The following is an 18595-nucleotide window of genomic DNA, read 5'->3' on the forward strand; positions in this document are numbered from 1 at the left end:
AAAGATTCTTATTTTGCTGCCAATTGGCCAAATTGCTTTTGTTTTCACCATCGCTTTTAAAGTATTTGCACACCAACCCATCCAGTATACAGTCATTGTATTTATGTCACTCCTATGCTCAGGCACTTTAATAATCCTCCTCACCTTCCATTTAATTCTCAATGTCCACCTGTTCCAGTCCTGATGCTTTCTACATGTCTCATGATGTGCTGCGCTGTGCTGTGCTGTGCTCTGCTCTGCTCTGCTGTGTTGTGCTGTGCTGTGCTCTGCTATGCTGTGCTGTGCTAACTTATGCTATGCTGTGCTATGCTATTCTATGCTGTGCTATGCTATGCTGTGCTAAGTTATGCAATTCTATGCTATGCTATTCTATGCTGTGCTGTGCTATGCTGTGCAATGCTTGCTGTGCTAAGTTATGCTATTCTATGCTATGCTTTTCTATGCTGTGCTGTGATATGCTATGCTGCGCTATGCTATGCTATGCTATGCTGTGCTATGGTGTGCTATGGTGTGCTATGCTATGCTATGCTGTGCTGTGCTGTGCTATGCTATGCTGTGCTGTGCTGTGCTAAGTTATGCTAATCTATGCTATGCTGTGCTATGCTATGCTGTGCTAAGTTATGCTATTCTATGCTATGCTATTCCATGCTGTGCTGTGCTATGCTGTGCTATGCTGTGCTATGGTGTGCTATGCTATGCTATGCTATGCTGTGCTATGCTATTCTATGCTGTGCTATGCTATGCTGTGCTGTGCTATGCTATGCTATGCTGTGCTACGGTGTGCTAAGCTGTGCTATGCTATGCTGTGCTAAGTTATGCTATGCTGTGTTATGCTATGCTATGCTGTGCTATGCTATGCTGTGCTATGCTATGCTGTGCTACGCTATGCTATTCTATGCTATGCTATTCTATGCTGTGCTATGCTAAGTTATGCTATGCTGTGCTATGCTATTCTATGCTGTGCTATGCTATGCTGTGCTATGCTATGCTGTGCTATTCTGTGCTATGGTGTACTATGCTGTGTTATGCTATGCTGCGCTATGCTATGCTGTGCTAAGTTATGCTATGATATGCTATTCTATGCTGTGCTGTGCTATGCTATGCTGTGCTAAATTATGCTATTCTATGCTATGCTATGCTATGCTATGCTATGCTATTCTGTGCTATGCTGTGCTATGCTATGCTGTGCTATGCTATGCTATGCTATGCTGTGCTAAGTTATGCTATGCTGTGCTATGCTATTCTATGCTGTGCTATGCTATGCTGTGCTAAGTTATGCAATTCTATGCTATGCTCTTCTATGCTGTGCTGTGCTATGCTGTGCAATGCTTGCTGTGCTAAGTTATGCTATTCTATGCTATGCTATTCTATGCTGTGCTGTGATATGCTATGCTGCGCTATGCTATGCTATGCTATGCTGTGCTATGGTGTGCTATGGTGTGCTATGCTATGCTATGCTGTGCTGTGCTGTGCTATGCTATGCTATGCTGTGCTATGCTATGCTATGCTGTGCTGTGCTATGCTATGCTATGCTATGCTATGCTGTGCTATGCTATGCTGTGCTAAGTTATGCTATGCTGTGCTATGCTATTCTATGCTGTGCTATGCTATGCTGTGTTATGCTATGCTGTGCTAAGTTATGCTATTCTATGCTATGCTATTCTATGCTATGCTATGCTAAGTTATGCTATGCTGTGCTATGCTACTCTATGCTGTGCTATGCTATGCTGTGCTATTCTGTGCTATGGTGTACTATGCTGTGCTATGCTATGCTGCGCTATGCTATGCTATGCTGTGCTATGCTATGCTGTGCTAAGTTATGCTATTCTATGCTATGCTATGCTATGCTATGCTATGCTATGCTATTCTGTGCTATGCTGTGCTATGCTATGCTGCGCTATGCTATGCTATTCTATGCTGTGCTATGCTATGCTATGCTGTGCTATGCTATTCTATGCTGTGCTGTGCTATGCTGTGCTGTGCTGTGCTAACTTATGCTATTCTATGCTATGCTATTCTATGCTGTGCTGTGCTGTGCTATGCTATGCTATGCTGTGCTATGCTATGCTGTGCTAAGTTATGCAATTCTATGCTATGCTGTGCTATGCTATGCTGTGCTAAGTTATGCAATTCTATGCTATGCTGTGCTATGCTATGCTGTGCTAAGTTATGCTATTCTATGCTATGCTATGCTGTGCTGTGCTGTGCTACGCTATGCTATGCTGTGCTATGCTATGCTGTGCTAAGTTATGCTATTCTATGCTATGCTATGCTGTGCTATGCTATGCTATGCTATGCTATGCTATGCTATGCTGTGCTAAGTTATGCATGCTGTGCTATGCTATGCTGTGCTATGCTATGCTGTGCTATGTTTTGCTATTCTATGCTATGCTATTCTATGCTGTGCTATGCTATGCTGTGCTAAGTTATGCTATTCTATGCTATGCTATGCTGTGCTATGCTATGCTATGCTATGCTCTGCTATGCTATGCTGTGCTAAGTTATGCTATGCTGTGCTATGCTATGCTGTGCTATGTTTTGCTATTCTATGCTATGCTATTCTATGCTGTGCTGTGCTATGCTGTGCTAAGTTATGCTATTCTATGCTATGCTATTCTATGCTATGCTATGCTATGCTAAGTTATGCTATGCTGTGCTATGCTACTCTATGCTGTGCTATGCTATGCTGTGCTATGCTATGCTGTGCTATTCTGTGCTATGGTGTACTACGCTGTGCTATGCTATGCTGCGCTATGCTATGCTGTGCTAAGTTATGCGATTCTATGCTATGCTGTGCTATGCTATGCTGTGCTATGCTATGCTGTGCTAAGTTATGCTATTCTATGCTATGCTGTGCTATGCTATGCTATGCTATGCTATGCTATGCTATGCTATGCTGTGCTATGCTATTCTATGCTGTGCTGTGCTGTGCTATGCTGTGCTGTGCTAAGTTATGCTATTCTATGCTATGCTATTCTATGCTATGCTGTGCTATGCTGTGCTATGCTTGCTGTGCTAAGTTATGCTATTCTATGCTATGCTATGCTGTGCTGTGCTATGCTATGCTATGCTATACTGTGCTGTGCTACGCTATGCTATGCTGTGCTATGCTATGCTGTGCTAAGTTATGCTATTCTATGCTATGCTATGCTGTGCTGTGCTATGCTGCGCTATGCTATGCTATGCTATGCTATGCTATGCTGTGCTATGCTATGCTGTGCTATGCTGTGCTAAGTTATGCTATGCTATGCTATGCTATTCTATGCTATGCTATGCTATGCTAAGTTATGCTATGCTGTGCTATGCTACTCTATGCTGTGCTACGCTATGCTGTGTTATGCTATGCTGTGCTATTCTGTGCTATGGTGTACTATGCTGTGCTATGCTATGCTGCACTATGCTATGCTGTGCTATGCTATGCTGTGCTAAGTTATGCTATTCTATGCTATGCTATGCTATTCTGTGCTATGCTGTGCTATGCTATGCTATGCTATGCTATGCTATGCTATGCTAAATTATGCTATTCTATGCTATGCTATTCTATGCTGTGCTATGCTGTGCTATGCTATGCTATGCTGTGCTATGCTATTCTATGCTGTGCTGTGCTGTGCTATGCTGTGCTGTGCTAAGTTATGCTATTCTATGCTATGCTATTCTATGCTGTGCTGTGCTATGCTGTGCTATGCTTGCTGTGCTAAGTTATGCTATTCTATGCTATGCTATGCTGTGCTATGCTATGCTGTGCTATGCTATGCTGCGCTATGCTTTGCTGCGCTAAGTTATGCTATGCTATGCTATGCTATGCTGTGCTATGCTATGCTGTGCTAAGTTATGCTGTTCTATGCTATGCTGTGCTATGCAATCTGTGCTAAGTTATGCTATTCTGTGCTATGCTGTGCTATGCTATGCTGTGCTAAGTTATGCTATTCTATGCTATGCTATTCTATGCTGTGCTGTGCTGTGCTATGCTGTGCTGTGCTAAGTTATGCTATTCTATGCTATGCTATTCTATGCTGTGCTGTGCTATGCTGTGCTATGCTTGCTGTGCTAAGTTATGCTATTCTATATTATGCTATGCTATGCTATGCTGCGCTATGCTATGCTGTGCTAAGTTATGCTATGCTATGCTATGCTATGCTGTGCTATGCTATGCTGTGCTATGCTATGCTGTGCTAAGTTATGCTAATCTATGCTATGCTGTGCTATGCTATGCTGTGCTAAGTTATGCTATTCTATGCTATGCTATTCTATGCTATGCTGTGCTATGCTATGCTATGCTGCGCTATGCTATGCTGTGCTAAGTTATGCTATGCTATGCTATGCTATCCTGTGCTATGCTATGCTATGCTATGCTGTGCTGTGCTGTGCTATGCTGTGCTGTGCTATGCTGTGCTAAGTTATGCTATTCTATGCTATGCTATTCTATGCTATGCTATGCTATGCTATGCTAAGTTATGCTAGGCTGTGCTATGCTACTCTATGCTGTGCTATGCTATGCTGTGCTATGCTATGCTGTGCTATTCTGTGCTATGGTGTACTATGCTGTGCTATGCTATGCTGCACTATGCTATGCTGTGCTAAGTTATGCTATTCTATGCTATGCTATTCTATGCTATGCTATGCTATGCTAAGTTATGCTATGCTGTGCTATACTATGCTGCGCTATGCTATGCTGTGCTAAGTTATGCTATTCTATGCTATGCTATGCTATGCTATGCTATGCTGTGCTATGCTATGCTGTGCTATGCTATGCTGTGCTAAGTTATGCTATTCTATGCTATGCTATTCTTTTGTGCTATGCTATGCTATGCTGTGCTGTGCTGTGCTGTGCTATGCTGTGCTAAGTTATGCTATTCTATGCTATGCTATTCTATGCTATGCTACGCTATGCTATGCTAAGTTATGCTATGCTATGCTATGCTACTCTATGCTGTGCTATGCTATGCTGTGCTATGCTATGCTGTGCTATTCTGTGCTATGGTGTACTATGCTGTGCTATGCTATGCTGCGCTATGCTATGCTGTGCTATGCTATGCTGTGCTAAGTTATGCTATTCTATGCTATGCTATTCTATGCTGTGCTATGCTATTATATGCTATGCTATGCTGTGCTGTGCTATGCTATTCTATGCTGTGCTGTGCTGTTTTATGCTGTGCTGTGCTAACTTATGCTATTCTATGCTATGCTATTCTATGATGTGCTGTGCTATGCTGTGCCTGGTGTGCTATGGTGTGCTATGTGATGCTGTGCTGTGCTATGGTGTGCTCTCCTATGCTATGCTGTGCTGTGCTATGCTGTGCTCTCCTATGCTATGCTGTGCTGTGCTATGCTGTGCTGTGCTATGCTCTGCTGAGCTATGCTATGCTATGCTGTGCTGTTCTATGCTGTGCTGTGCTGTGCTATCCTATGTTATGCTGTGTTGTGCTATGCTATGCTGTCCTATGCTATGCTGAGCTATGCTGTGCTGTGCTCTGCTCTGCTATTCTGTGCTATGCTGTGCTATGCTATGCTGTGCTGTGCTGTGCTATGCTCTGCTATGCTGTGCAGTGCTATGGTATGCTATGCTATGCTATTCTGTGCTACTCTGTGCTATGGTGTGCTGTGCTGTGCTGTGCTATGCTATGTTGTTCTGTGCTGTGTAGTGCTATTCTATGCTATGCTCTTCTATGCTGTGCTATAGTATGCTCTGCTATGCTGTGCTGTGCTGTGCTGTGCTCTGCTATGCTGCGCTGTGCTATGCTGTGCTATGCTATGCTGTGCTGTGCTATGCTGTGCTATGCTGCGCTGTGCTATGCTGTGCTATGCTATTCTATGCTGTGCTATGCTGTGCTATGCTGTGCTGTGCTATGCTATGCTGTGCTGTGCTATCCTCTGCTATGCTGTGCTGTGCTATCCTCTGCTATGCTGTGCTGTGCTATGCTATGCTATGCTGTGCTATGCAATGCTGAGCTATGCTATGCTATGCTGTGCTGTGCTGTGTTATGCTGTGCTATGCTGTGCTATCCTATGCTATGCTGTGCTGTGCTATGCTGCGCTGTGCTATGCTGTGCTGTGCTGTGCTATGCTCTGCTATGCTGTGCAGTGCCATGGTTTGCTGTGCTATGCTATTCTGTGCTACTGTGTGCTATGGTGTGCTGTGCTGTGCTATGCTATGCTATGTTGTTCTGTGCTATGTAGTGCTTCTATGCTATGCTCTGCTATGCTGTGTTGTGCTGTGCTATGCTATGCTCTGCTCTGCTGTGCTGTGCTGTGCGGTGCTCTGCTATGCTGTGCTGTGCTATGCTATGCTGTGCTATGCTATGCTGTGCTGTGGGTGCTGTGCTAAGTTATGCTATTCTATGCTATGCTATTCTATGCTGTGCTATGCTGTGCTATGCTGTGCTGTGCTAAGTTATGCTATTCTATGCTATGCTATTCTATGCTGTGCTGTGCTATGCTGTGCTATGCTTGCTGTGCTAAGTTATGCTATTCTATGCTATGCTATGCTATGCTATGCTGCGCTATGCTATGCTGTGCTGTGCATGCTGTGCTAAGTTATGCTATTCTATGCTATGCTATTCTATGCTGTGCTGTGCTATGCTATGTTTTGCTGTGCTGTGCTCTGCTCTGCTATGCTGTGCTATGCTATGCTGTGCTGTGCTATGCTGTGCTGTACTGTGCTATGCTCTGCTATGTTGTGCAGTGCTATGGTACGCTATGCTATGCTATTCTGTGCTACTGTGTGCTATGGTGTGCTGTGCTGTGCTATGCTATGTTGTTTTGTGCTGTGTAGTGCTATTCTATGCTATGCTCTTCTATGCTGTGCTATACTATGCTCTGCTATGCTGTGCTGTGCTGTGCTGTGCTATGCTATGCTGTGCTGTGCTGTGCTATGCTGTGCTGTGCTGTGCTGTGCTGTGCTGTGCGATGGTGTGCTATGCTATGCTGTGCTATGGTGTGCTATGCTGTGCTGTGCTATGCTAGGCTATGCTCTTCTATTCTGTGCTGTGCTGTGCTGTGCTATGCTCTGCTCTGCTGTGCTATGCTATGCTATGCTATGCTCTTCTATGCTGTGCTGTACTGTGCTATGCTCTGCTATGTTGTGCAGTGCTATGGTATGCTATGCTATGCTATTCTGTGCTACTGGGTGCTATGGTGTGCTGTGTTGTGCTATGCTATGTTGTTTTGTGCTGTGTAGTGCTATTCTATGCTATGCTCTTCTATGCTGTGCTATACTATGCTCTGCTATGCTGTGCTGTGCTGTGCTGTGCTATGCTGCGCTGTGCTGTGCTGTGCTGTGCTATGCTGTGCTATGCTGTGCTGTGCTGTGCTATGCTGTGCTGTGCTATGCTGTGCTATGCTGTGCTATGCTATGCTGTGCTGTGCTGTGCTGTGCTGTGCTATGGTGTGCTATGCTATGCTGTGCTGTGCTGTGCTCTGCTATGCTGTGCTGTGGTGTACTATGCTGTGCTGTGCTATGCTAGGCTATGCTCTTCTATGCTGTGCTGTGCTGTGCTGTGCTGTGCCATGCTATGCTCTGCTATGCTATGCTGTGCTATGCTGTGCTGTGCTATGCTATGCTATGCTATGCTCTTCTATGCTGTGCTGTGCTATGTTATGCTCTGCTATGCTATGCTGTGCTGTGCTCTGCTATGATATGCTCTTCTATGCTGTGCTCTGCTCTGCTCTGCTATGCTCTGCTATGCTGTGCTGTGCTGTGCTGTGCTGTGCTATGCTATGCTCTGCTATTCCAGGCCAAGTCAATGCTTTCCTCTGGAACTGCTTTGGCCTCACTTCCTAGCTATTACATCCTTGTCTGGGTCACCACGGTTCATATAAACTTCCATTCCTCAGAACCCTTATATCACTTTGTTTGCACCCCTTTTATGACACATTCTACAAACTGCTTAGTACCTTAATTCTGTGATAAATTTGCTACTCCATTACCAAGTTGGAAATCCCTATGTTCAATAATCAGCCTGTCCTCTTTCCCAGTGTTGACAGTTGATTTTAGAGGTCAGCTTGGCTAGGCCATAGGTACCCAGTTGCTTGGTCAAATACTAACCTAGGTATTACTGTGAAGATCTGCTGCAGATGTGCTTAACGTTTCCAATCAGCTGATTTTAAATAGAGCAGATTACCCCCATAATGCAGGTAGGTGTCACCCTACCTACCAATTGATTGAAGGCCTTCTGAGCAAAGCCTGAGGATTCCCAGGGAAGAAGGAATTCTACCTCAGGAATAGAACATGAAAGTCCTTCCTGAGCTTCCAGCTGCTGACCTACTGTATGGATTTTGAACTCAAAACTGAAACATCAACTTTTCTCCAAATTTCCACTCTGCCTGCCTGTTCTGCAGATTTTGGAGTTGCCAAACCTCCATAATCATGTGAACTAATTCCTTAAAATAAATTTCTCTCTCTCTCTCTCTCTCTCTCTCTTCCTCCCTCTCTTTCTCTTCCTACCGGTGTATTAAACATAGCTATATTTGTTTCTCTGAAGAACCCTGACTGATATGCCCAACTCAGGGCAAGTGATTAGGATATTCCATTCTATTCGAAATCCAACCAATTCCATTTGTTTCCATTTATCTCAATAATGTGCATCCTTCCTCAATACAAAGTCTCGCCGCCACCCCCAGCTACAAGTTGAGAACTCCAATGGCCTGGAAAATTGTGCCTATCTTTTGAAAAGCCCCTTTCTCTGCATCATGGGGTCTCTGTCAAAAAAAAAAAAAAAAAAGTGCCCTTAACCAGGAGCTCTGGCAATTCTGAGCAGTCCCTGTCCCCTCCTGATCATGTTCTGGTGACAAGGAACTCACTACTATGATGGTATTTCCTTGGGTGCAGGGAAGATCTGGAGCAGCATCTCTTCCTCATACCCAGTGGAGCTCACAGCACACTGACATCAGCCTGGGCTTCCAAAGCTATCACCTGTTGTGTACTGAGCTTTTTACGTTTACACACACACACATGCACTCCTCCTTGGCCAAGAGGTGTTCTAGCATCAGCCATACCCTGATGCCCTGGGTCTATTTCTAATGATGATGCTGGCCTTGGCCACCACTCTAGACTGCCCTCCTCCTTAAAGTCAATTTCTTCTTGAGGACTTCATTTATAAACAGCCGTCCTCAATCATGGTCACTTCAATCCACCTGGCATACTATAGATCACCAAACCTCAAATGCAAAGGTATCTCTCTGTTCCCCTCCTCCAAGAGACTCCTTGGTCCCTATCCAAATTTGCCTTACATCTGCATAACTGAAAGGCACCACAAAGTTGATCCTTTGTGGAATTAATAAATTAACAATTATTATTATATGCTGTGCTGTATAAATAATAATTTTAATTATTAATTATTAATAGTATTAATAATACTAAATTAATGTGTTCACCTAGCTACCAATAACTCATTAATGCCATTTTTTTGTTTTGTTTTGAGTACCATTCACCATGCATCTCCATCAGTTATTTCTCAGGAAACATATCTGGAATGGATCCATCGATCGACGAATCAGTTCTCCTGTGGTTCAGGCATTCTGTTTTTTTCCTCCCACTCCAGACCTCAGGAATTTCTCCTACTGTATTTTATGGTATTTATATTTAATAAAAACACATTGCACACACTCACACTCGGCATATAGTTGTTGGATGTATGTGGTTCAAGGCCTTTTGAAACCAGGCAAAGGACCCTGTACTTAATTTGTTAAGCAATGGGGAGCCATTGAAACTGAGCACTTAATTTCAAAGTAATAAAAGACTAATTCTCTGCCCTATCAAGACTACAGATTCAACATACTGTGTATGGGGATTTTTTTAGAGCAAGGGATAGCTCTGTTAACTTTTTTAGTTTCCTTTCCGAGATGCTCCTGGTAAGTGCTTCATGTCTGTAAGCCAGGACCAGAGCTCTCACAAGCACCTGTAAAAAAACAATTCCAGATCAGAGAATTTTCAAATACTCCTTAGTTTTGCAAATCACATTTTAAAAGGAGAGCATTTGCATATGCAAGGTGTCATCCCATGGAATACCCCTTATGCCCAGTTTCATAGAGCAATTATTTCTGCATTTTAGAACCGGCACCACCTTCAAAATACGTCCACGCAAACGGCACAACAGACGTAAGTATTAATTAACCAGGCCAATTATCCAGACTTGCTTAGACTAATCAAGTGAGGAAGCAGCTTCAGTCTGTTGGATCTTTTTTGAACAACTACCAGTAAAACACGAACTTGTTGGGACTAGTAAATAGCACAAACACAATTTGCGACTTCGAAAGAGATCCTGCATTCCCCGAAATGCAGGTCCTTGCTCACAAAGCTCGGTCCACAGCCAGGCCTGCCTCCAAAAGTACTTTGAAGAAAGGTCTTTCTGCCTCCTCACAGCAGAAAATCAATACTGCACGCTGGAGGGGGAGACGGAGAGTTAAAACGTCCTCCTCCCACGGGTGAGTAAACACCACCTCTGTGCTAGGGACGGGGCAGCGCACACCCGCAGGCTGCAAGACAGACGACAAATAAAAACCCGTCCCTGAGCAAAGGGGCAGGGGGAGGGCTCAGCCCAAAGCTGGCACGGCAGAGCCCTTTGCCTCATATAATTTCATTTCTGTGCAACTGCAGATCAGTGTGTGCCTGCGAAATTGCATAATGTGCCATTTACCCAGCTGTTATTCCAGCAAATCTATTCTTTGCACACCGATTTGCCCGCCTGCCTAATAAATCCACAGGAAGGGAGGGAGGGAGAAGCAAAGTTTTCACCCTGACAGTGTGTTCTGGGCCACTCCTTCATCTCAAACCACCTGCCCCTCCCACACTTAGAGAAAATCATAGGCCTCAAAGCGCCAATGAATAGGAGCTCCGCGTGGGTCTTTCTTTACCCTGCGCTCACCACTTTCTGGGAGAGATATATGTGTTTCATGTCCTTTGTGACTTAACCTGCTTCTGTCTCCTCCCGAGGTCTAAAACAAAGGTTCCTTTCCTCTGGGCTTCTCCCTTGCTGCTCTCCTGTTTCTCCTCAATTCCTCGGGTATTTCTGGCTTCTCCCCACATTGAGTCAGATCCGAGTATGGGTTGCAGAAGGCTTCCAAAGCCGTCACTAAATACTAAAGGTAGGCAGGCTCCGACAGCTCTCAGCAGCCCACATCCTCAGGCGAGTATTTTTCCGCTACACTGATGATAAAAGGTAAGTACGTTCCTTTGCTGGGAACCATCTGAAAGGGGAGCTTTGAAAACAAAACACTGCTAGTTCCCAGGGACAAAATTCGCATTTTTCTTCGTGCCACCACAAAGCTCTTCAACACCCCAGTAGAAGGGAATCCTAATTACTCATGGCACTCCAGATGAGCGGTGAGAAGCAAAAAAGGGAGCTGGTGCACAAAGACGAGGGACTGGGGAACCGAGCCCCGCGTGAATCAGGGGCTCAGAAGTCAGAAGCAGCTGTTACTGCCTTTTTGCACCAGAACTCCATGAGCCCGGCTCACAGGAAACCACTTACTTGTTTTTGTTGATCTTTCTCACTATTAACTAAACCGGAATGCAAAAGAATTTCTGAACTATTAACGTTTCCTAATATTAAACTATGTACGCATATGGACTATTTAGGTTATAGCATATATATAAAGCACAGAACATTACTGGTAATGTGGTTTTTCTCGTGCATTCCCCCCCCCCAAGATTCTTTCATTTTAAAATGAGCATAGTAGTGTATTTCTTCAAATAGAAAATTTGGAAAATTTTTGTAGATTCCTGTCCCTCTATTGCAGTGCTCATTAATCATTTATGATTCCAAGTTCTGGAATAATCCCAGACATAACTCCTGAATTCCACACAAGCCCTTTAGTTTCACATGCTCAGGAAAATGTAGCAACCCCACTTCAGACTAGAGCATACTTATAAATGTGGGAAATAATCTGAATTTCATCCTGATCACTCAGCAACCCGCCCCCCCTTCTCCCTCTCTTTCAAGAATATCGATTTTAATTCACAGTGAGTTTTCTAATAATCGGGGGCTTCCTAAAAATGAAATACGCTTACTGTTGAACAATTTTCTTCTCAGTGAGGATATTGTGGTACAATCTGGATGACCACTCATCAGCTATGTTGCAAAAGTAACTTAGATATTGAAGTTGGTATTAACCAACCAGTAAGATGATTTTTTTAAAGTGTGTGTATATGTGTATGTGTTTTTTTTCTTGTGGTAAAATACACCTAACATAAAAATGGTGACATTTAGTCCGTTCACAATGCTGTGCAACATCACCACTGCCTAGTTCCAGAACATTTTCATTACCCTAAAAGGAAATCTGTACCCATTAAGCAGTCCCTCCTTCTCCTCCCTCCCTGCCTTCCCAGCCCCTGGCAACCAGTAATCTGTTTTGTATCTATCTCTAGGGATTTGTCTGTTCTGGATATTTCATATAAATGGAATCATATTTTATGTGGTCTTCTGAGTCTGGCTTCATTCTCTCTGCTTCAGCAACCCTTCTGGGTATAAATCTTCTCTAGTTAATTGCTTTGAGATCCATCTTTCATTTCCATCCTCTCTGTTCCCTTCGCAGGCTCTGGTCTGTGTGGTTTGCATCATGGCCAGGGATTGCCACCACCCCCTACCCCTCCCCCCCCCGCCCGCCACGGAGCGCCCTAGGGGCACCACGCTGACAGCCCTCCTATCACTCCTTGTTTCAGGTCTGACTGGGGCTGCCTGTGGAGAGAGAAGAGGAGCAAACCATCCTCAAACTTTTTCATATTTTCCAAAGGTTTTCGTATTTTAAAATAAAATGTGAGAGGCGCTTTTTCCCTTCTTGACAAATTTAAGTGATAATTAGCTGGTAACAGAAAATCTCCCCTGAAGTGTCACAGTGTGCTTGTACTTAACAGAGCCACCCTCAGATCCGCACCCCAGATTGGCTCTAAGTAGAACACTTGCTTATGTCCAAAGAGCTGTCACTGCTTCCTTCATTCCAGACGTTCATCGTTGGGCAAGGTACGCGCATCATACCTGCATCCCCTTCAGGTTAACAGAAGCGACACAATAAAGAGCAGACTGTGATATGCCGGGGGCCATGCTGGACTCCAGGTGAGAAGATCCACGCTCCAATCACATGGCTGCCATTTATGAGTGACATAACAGTGACCACGTCACTGGACAGCCTGAACCTTAGGTTTAAAAGGAAGGTTTTGTTTGTTTGTTTTAAAGATTTTATTTATTTATTTTAGAGAGGGCGAGAGAGAGCAAGAGCAAGTGGGGGGAGGAGCAGAGGGAGAGGGACAAGCAGACTCCGTGCTGAGCTCGGAGCCCTGCATGGGACTCCACTCAGGACTCAACTGGGGGCTCACCCCAGGACCCTGAGATCATGACCTGAGCTGAAATCAGGAGTCGGACGATTAACCGGCTGAGCCACCTGGGCACCCCAGAAGGAAGGTTGTTTTAAACAGTGGCTAATCTCACCAGATTGTTGCCAAGATCAAAGTCAAGAAAAACAATCACATACAGGTAAGGTCTTTGTAGTGACCCTATTCCCCAAGTGTCTGCTAACATGTAAGCATCATCCAAGCAGGAACTTTACCATATTTTCTGCTTCCCTGTCTAATACATCACTCACGACAGTAAACACTTGGTAAGATTTTAATGAATTAGTGAAAGAAAGAAAGAAAGAAAGAATACTATGATTATCAATAGCCAAGGTCATACAATTAGCCTGTAATGAGCATCATTTATCGGCAACAGCCAGAATCATTGAGGGCCAAGTTGTCACAAGGTAGTGTCTTACTCTGTTTTATTTCTTCTAAATGATACTAGACTTGGAAAGGAAACGAGAAACATTGTTCTACTAATGTAGAGAATAGGAAAGTAAGAGGTAACTTCAATTTGAGATGGGCTTTTGTCATGAGCCTAAGAAACCTCACTCAAAATTTACTCCTCCCCAGTTCCTTCTTCCTGGTTTCTACCCACACTGTGATTATGCTTTTTTTTTTTTTTAAAGATTTTATTTATTTATTTGACAGAGAGAGAGAGCACAAGCAGGGGGAGTGGCAGGCAGAGGGAGAGGAAGAAGCAGACTCCCCACTGAGCAGGGAGCCCGACGTGGGACTCGATCCCAGGACCCTGGGAGCATGACCTGAGCTGAAGGCAGTCGTTTAACCGACTGAGCCACCCAGGCGCCCATGATTACGCTTTTAATTCATGCCCGTCGCGAAGCAAATTTACTCCCTAGTATGTGTAACCTTGGGAATGTTGTGTTTTCCAGTCTAGAAGCTTCTCCCAACTGAAACTAGCTAACTTCCTCCTTCTCTGCCTCCTTCCTTCCTCCCTACTTTCCCTCCTTTTTTCTTTCTTTATTGTTTTGGTGGTAACTTTTAAATTTTTTTGTTTTAATTATTATTATTTTTTTAGATTTTATTTTGTTTATTTGAGAGAGAGAAAGAGCACAAGAGCGGGTAGGGACAGAGGGAGAAGCAGAATCCCCGCTGAGCAGGGAGCCCGATGCGGGGCTCAATCCCGGGACCTTGGGATCATGACCTGAGCCAAAGGCAGTTGCTTAACCGAGGCATCCAGGCGCCCCAATTTTTTTTGTTTTTAAACAAACTTTTTAAGGCATAGAGATAATATTTTAATGTAAGTGCCTGACATTATTTCACCCTTAAATACTTCCAATCTTAACATTACATTTTTAAAAAAAAGATATTTTGTCACATAATCACAACACTGTTATTACACCTAACAAAATAATAATCTCTTTTCATCTGTTTTCATTTCAATCCCTCTTTTCACTCCACATTCTAATTTCTCTAAAAGAATCAAAATGTCCTTTTACATTTAGTTTGTTTAATTCAAGGTCCACGTGTGACCTTTAATGTTTTGGGGACAGAAGCTTTGTATTTTGCTACTCTATTTCTTGGTTTTAGTGCAGCTCGTACTTACTGCTTGGTGGACACTCAGGAAAGTGTTTTTTTTTCCATGGGACAGACATTTATTGACTCCCTCTATGTCCCAAACAATGTCTTAATTGCTGGTGATGCAATATTAAGACAGTGGGCACCTGGGTGGCTCAGCTGGTTAAGCGACTGCCTTCAGCTCAGGTCATGATCCTGGAGTCCCAGGATCGAGTCCCACATCTGGCTCCCTACTCAGCAGGGAGTCTGCTTCTTCCTCTGACCCTCCCCCCCTCAAGCTCTCTCTCTCACATAAATAAATAAAATCTTAAAAAAATATATTAAGACATGGTTTTTGTCCTCAAAACCTCAAAATTTAAGTGAAGCGAAATGAACATTTAAGTAAATGAATGAAGACTGTCAAGGTAAACCTATCAAGCCATTGTCTGCTATTTTTCCTTCAGAGAAAGCTTTGAGGTGGAGTTTGATTTTCCTAATTTTCCTAATAGCAGAATCAATTAATCATTTCATATAGCTAAAAACACAGATCTGAAGTTCCATTACACGAGCAAGACTTCAGAAAATTTGCTGAACACAAATTATTTTTTGTTGTTGGTCTGGAGCTACTCTTTATGTTTTACTTTCAGAAACTGGATATTTAAATATTAGGTCACTCTGCTCAATGGCAAAACAACCCATTATTTAGTGGGTTTCTGTTCTCCACAAGATAAAGGGCCCCCTCCTGAAGCAGTCTGCCAGACCCTATATATGGCAGCCTCATCTCCTTCTCCAGACTCATCTCCTGCCTCACATCTTAGGTTTCACCAAAACTGAACAGCTAATGTTACCCTACCTCGAAGTCTTCCCATACTTGCCCCATAGTTCATGTCCTTGGCCCCCTCCAGGCTCTGCTTATGCTCAGGAATGTTCTACCTGTCCTTTTCCTGTCCTCTTTCCCCTTTACTTGGCACATCATTTAAAATTCAGTTCAGGTGTTCCTTCCTCCAAAAAGCCTTCCAGATTTCATTGGATACCCCTCCTTGGGCTTCTTGGACACCATATATAAATCTCGTTTAGCACATAGCCCTCCGTGCTGAAATAATATGCTGTCCGGCCTCTCTCTCCTTCCCTCCCCCTAAACCAGACGTGACCCTGTCCAGGACCAGAACTATGTACCCTGCATCTAGTTTCCCCGGGCACAGCCAAGGCCTGGCAATGGGAAGTCCTCAAGAATTCTTTAGCCAGAATTACTGGAAGATGACAACAGGAATAAGGGAGACAGTTACAAAATGTTAAGAGATAAAAATCATGCTGTTCTTTTCAATCACTTTGTGATGCTGGAGCTGGAAACCTGTAAGGGAATGTTCTAGTGTAACTCTCTCATTTGGCAGTTGAGGAAACCACAGCTGAGAGAGAACATGATCATGAGGGTTCATGGTCAAGTAGCGTGTCACTCAGGACCCAACAGGAAAGAGACAACATGCCTGAATGAGGTCATTCCAGGATGGTGTGTTTGTTTGTTTTACCAAAGGACTGAGAATGGGGGGAGGTGTAGGACAGAGATAGCTCAGTCACCTGAAGCTAGAACTAGCACGGGAGTGGTTAACCATTCCTCGGGCTAGAGTGACTCGTCCCCATTTGCCCAGGACTGTCTTGGTTTTAGAACTCAAAATCCCGTGTCCTGGGAATAGCCTCGGTTCCAGCAAACCGGGAAAATTGATCACCCTACCTAGAAGGAAGGGAATGGTGATTAAAACCTGAAAAGAAAGACAGTCCCCTTAAGAGAAAGCAGTGATCTTAGGACAGGGCCAAACTTAACCCAAAGTGACCTCACAGGGAGGAGGTCAGGGAATAGGAACCCTGCCTTCACTCTACTCCCTTCTTCTAACCTCTTGCAGAGACTCTGCATGGGGCTCCCCATGAGCCAGAGTCAACCAGAAGCCAGGTCCACACGGCCAGCCTCCCGGGTCAGAGAGCAGAACAGAGAAGGGGGGTGCCCCTGGAGCAGCAAACAGCACCAGCCCAGGCCTCGGGCACACAAAAGAGCCTGAGGATGATGCCCAGCTCCCCACCTGGGAGGGACTCACAAGTCCTGAGGCAAGGAACGAGATGGTATTACACAAATCCGCAAACCCTTTCCATGATTCCCAAACATTTCCAACAAAATGGGGCTGGGGGGAAGGGTGTTTTAAATTCTTCTGTTCCCCTCTGCCTCCCATCCCTTCTTCAGGCTGCGAGCCACCTTGCCACCCCATGAATGTCATCTCTGACAGCACTGCGCAGATCCAGACCTAAAATACAGCCCCCTCCTCAAATTCCACAGAAAGCATCCACTCACAGTGGATAGATTTGGTGTTCAGTAGATTGCACTGAAGACTTAGAGGGAGTCCAAAGAAGAGTTTACAACATAAAGAACATCAAGTTCAACAAGACACCCTTGTCCTTGGAGGCCCTTCCGGCGCCCCAGCCATGTGGAACGCTTCAAGGACCACCTAATGCCCTGTATTTCCACCGCCTCCCACCAAGTCCTCCTGCCTCTCCCTCGTCTCCCCCTTCCTCTCATACTCTTCTGCAACAGCACAGAAATGCCCCACGGGGAGCAGTTCGCCATTTCCTTCTGGGCCTCTGCAGGACCAGCCAACACGCAAGCCCTCCAGCTCTCAGCTTCGTCCCTGAGAGACTTCGTGGAGGGCTCTGCCTGCCAGAGCCAGCTCCCTTCCAGTGATAAATTCTGCTGCCGGCTGCCCGCCGAGAAGTTTTCAACCTCCTGTTGTACATTATTCTAGAGAAAGCAGTTGATGTTAGTATAATCCTTTGAGAAGTTTATTAATCAACCTGCACGAAAAAGCCTGTATCGATGGCTTTCTTATCTCGTGGAATTCAATTCTCCCTCCGAACATGTCACAGTGCATTGCCCCGCTCAGAGTTAGCATAGTTGAGCATCTTGTGATCGCTGGAGTAGCTAGCCCAGCCACGGCATAGTGAGCTCGTCTTTTTGTTTCAAAGGCTGATTCAGACAGCTTAGGATCTCAGCTCTTTAAAATTACATTGACATGAATCGTACTGCCTACAAGCTGCCACTCCAAGTGTAATTTTGATTTCCAGATCCTACAAGGTTCTGTATCTTAAAGAGTTATATTCAAAATGCCTTTGCACACCTGGACCTTTTAGTGACTGAACGTTTGCCCTTAATGTAGGGGCAATGGTGAACAAAAGGCCAAGTCCTTTCAGGAATGCTCAGAATGTGAGAGAGAGGCTTCCTTTTTCAGGACTGCTAGACTTGACATAGAAAGCCAAAGGGAAGAGGATGCATCTGGCTCAGAGCACTGGGGAGCTGCTTCCGGTTTACTGTTTCTTTTGTAGATAATAAGAGAATGCACTCACTCACAGCTTGACTTCAACGTGGCAAAGAATCCAAAGGAGACTCAAGTGTGAAAGGGGTGGGGACAAATAAAATTGCTAATAGTTCATTTAAATCACAGAGTATGGGATTTCAGAGCCTCTGCATAGCTCGCCTTAACCCAGACTTAAATGTTATATAGATATTTTCATCTTTAGAACTTACTGTCAGCCTTACTTTTGCTGTCTTATTTGCCAGATTTCGTCAATTGTAAAGATTCTTATAGACTAAGCATAATTTGAAATTATGTCTCTTCCTAGACGATTATCCACACATCTTATTGTTCAGTTGTAGAAGTATTTTGCATTTCTTCAACTTTATAAACTACATATACAGAGTTAGAGAGGCAT

At 44.3% G+C, this 18595-nt stretch overlaps 1 long non-coding RNA gene across 1 annotated transcript; it reads left to right on the forward strand.

Annotated features, from left to right (window-relative positions):
• Positions 1-10759: 10759 nt before the first annotated feature.
• Positions 10760-18321, forward strand: LOC118523159 (uncharacterized). Its single transcript, XR_013447487.1, has 3 exons — positions 10760-11156; positions 12938-13049; positions 17076-18321. It is a non-coding gene; the product is annotated as an uncharacterized LOC118523159 (long non-coding RNA).
• The last annotated feature ends 274 nt before the right edge of the window (positions 18322-18595 follow it).

The sequence above is a fragment of the Halichoerus grypus genome, chromosome 5, assembly GCF_964656455.1.
Source record: "Halichoerus grypus chromosome 5, mHalGry1.hap1.1, whole genome shotgun sequence".
Taxonomy (NCBI): Eukaryota; Metazoa; Chordata; class Mammalia; order Carnivora; family Phocidae; genus Halichoerus; species Halichoerus grypus.